Raw genomic sequence first — 2,669 nt, forward strand, 5'->3', positions numbered from 1 at the left:
CCCTCTCTTGCACACTCCGCAGTAGCACCTATCACTTGACAACTTTGTGCACACATTTCTTGATATATTATATACAAGAAAATTTATTTACTTCAAACAAAAATTGTGTGTCACAAGACCATTCCGTATTTTACTCATTGAAGAATTGCATAAACCACCTTATGCTGGACATAGAGGATTTGTTGCTACTTTTTCAAATTCATATATTGATTTTTATGGCCTGCTATGAAAAGTGATAAACAGTATGTTTCATCTTGTTTGATATGCCAAAAGATTAAAGCAACAACAAGTAAGAAATTAGGTGATATACACCTTCTCGCAATTCTTGAAAGACCTTGGAAACACATTTTTATGGATTTTGTTACTGGTTTCCCACTCATTGTTTATAAGCACGATATGATTTGGATTCTTATTGATCGTTTTTCTAAGCAATCATATTTCATTCCATGCAAGAAAACTCTCACATCACATCAAGCTACACTTCTCTTTCTTAAAGATATCTTTTCTCATCATGGTTTTTCAAAAGTAATCATATTCCAAATTTTGTAGTGCTTTTTGGACTACAGTTCTTGAAAATCTTGGTACTACACTTGATTTTATCTTTGCATTTCATCACGAGTCTAATAGTCAAGCAGAAGTCACTAATCGCACTATCATTGATTTATTGAAAGCTTGTGTGTCTTCTCAACCAAAGAAATGGGATGATTACTTGCATATTTTACATTATGCTTATAACAATACCATTCACTCTGCTATAGGTAACTCTCCATTTGAGATTGTGTATGGCCACTCTCTTCCTACTCTTGCTTCACATCTTTCTAACATTGTGCCCCGGGGGATTCACCATGAAAACTTATTGCACCATGTAAGTGCAGGGAAGGTTTTTTTTTTACAAGTTACACAAGCGTATAAGTTAGGGACATGACCTCAATAATTTATCTCCCAAGCTTAAAAATAAGGGAGGGGGGTATCATATTTATTGGGGGGGGGGGGGGGAAGACATGACCCGAGTTGATTATTTGTAATGATTGGTCATCGGTGAGTGCACTAGAACTCGGATGAATTTTGGGGAAGTTTTTTATTAGGTCACACATAAAATTTTGCAGCAAACCGATCATAGATAAGAGCTAATTTGGAGCAGGTAAAGGGTTGATTTACATTAGCTTTGGATTGGTCAAAATTGGACGAGTAGCCAAAATGAAAGCTGATCGGGCACATAGTTTGAAAATCAAATTAAGACACATTTAGGGTACATATAATTATCAATAGAAGTGGTTCCTTAGTACATTGCCAGTCACTATGCTACACACTCTTTGACTAGTTTTACTTATTTAGATAATGTGAGACCTAAATTTTATATGTAAGACAGGGGTATGATAGAATATACAATTCTTTTCACATCTGCATTGCTTTGTAGATCTCCTTCGTATATGGCTACTGTTCCTTTGGCTTGAGTTCTCTTTTTGGTTGCTTCGACTTCGTATTTTAAAAGAGGATATGGAAGTGTTGGCTGCATCCACTCTTCTCTTAAGACTGATGTGGCAATCCCTTGAGCACCCAATGAGTGGATAATTCTTTTTTCCCATTCTATGGTGGCTTTGTGATCTTCCGCTGTAGTTTGTTCTATCAGATGCTGCAATCGGGCCTCCTCTTCAACTGTTAGAGCTTGTTCCTCTTCCTCTTTCTGCTGCATCTCTTCCTCAATAGGCTTAGGGTCTTCAGACCCTTCTGGTATTTGCATGTGCTCTATCTGAGCACTCACCTCTGTCTCCCCCGTGCTCGGTCCTGCTTGGAGCTCTTGCAACTGTCTTTGTACATCTAATTCCCTTTGAGTAGGTGTAGCTGCATTTTCGACCAGCAATTCTTGAAGCTCCGCAAGTTGTTGGCTTAACTGCTCGTTGTTGGCTTTTAGCTTCTCTTCTTCTCTTACAAAATCTTCAGCTAAAAGAGTCCTTTGTCGTTGCTCAGACTTAAGAGAATGCTGTAGTCCTTTGATTTGCTCTTCGAGGGCCTGCACCTCTCTACTGCTGTCTTCCGGGTCGGCCTCTCGCTGCCCTTGGAGTTGCGCGTAGCCTGTGAATTGTTGTGTCTTGAAGTTCCTATCTGGCTTTCAGCTCCATGATCTCATCTCTAGTGGCTTCTAACTCATCTTCCACCTTTTCTTTTTCAAATGTGACACTTCGGACCTCATTGGAGGACTCTTCCATCTGGAGTGTTAGTCCATCTCGTTCCGCTTCAACTTCTTTCAAAATTCTAGATACATCTTCAAGTTCATGCTCTGCATCATCTGCTCTAAGTTTTGCATCTTGAAGGTCTTTAAAGAGATGATCATATTCATCTTGCATGTTCGCTTCTCTTGTTCTGAACATACTGTTTTCCTCAGCTAGTGTAAGAGACCGCGTCCTGATTTTGCCCAGATTTTGGTGCGTGTCTCTTACATCTTTCTCATTATCTTGCAGTATGTTCTGTCTAGTAGGCCGATCAATTGGCTCGAAAAATGGAACTTGGTAACCATGCTCAACATCACCTGGAGGAGGCCTATGCGGGCGCTGCAAGGGTTTCCAAATGTAGTGTTGGGGAATTTTTTCCATTCCCGGCACTTCAGGTTGCTCTTGTTGCTCTTGAGATTCTTCTCGTGCTTTTCTATCCCCCTGTGCTCTTTCCGCAGC

General features: G+C 39.9%; 1 pseudogene; it reads right to left on the reverse strand.

Moving 5' to 3' along the window:
- Positions 1-1,354: 1,354 nt before the first annotated feature.
- On the reverse strand, positions 1,355-2,120 carry LOC147417069 (uncharacterized; annotated as a pseudogene).
- Between the last annotated feature and the right edge of the window lie 549 nt (positions 2,121-2,669).

This window comes from Adiantum capillus-veneris, unplaced genomic scaffold (assembly GCF_014529385.1).
Source record: "Adiantum capillus-veneris isolate H3 unplaced genomic scaffold, ASM1452938v2 Hic_scaffold_325, whole genome shotgun sequence".
NCBI lineage: Eukaryota > Viridiplantae > Streptophyta > Polypodiopsida > Polypodiales > Pteridaceae > Adiantum > Adiantum capillus-veneris.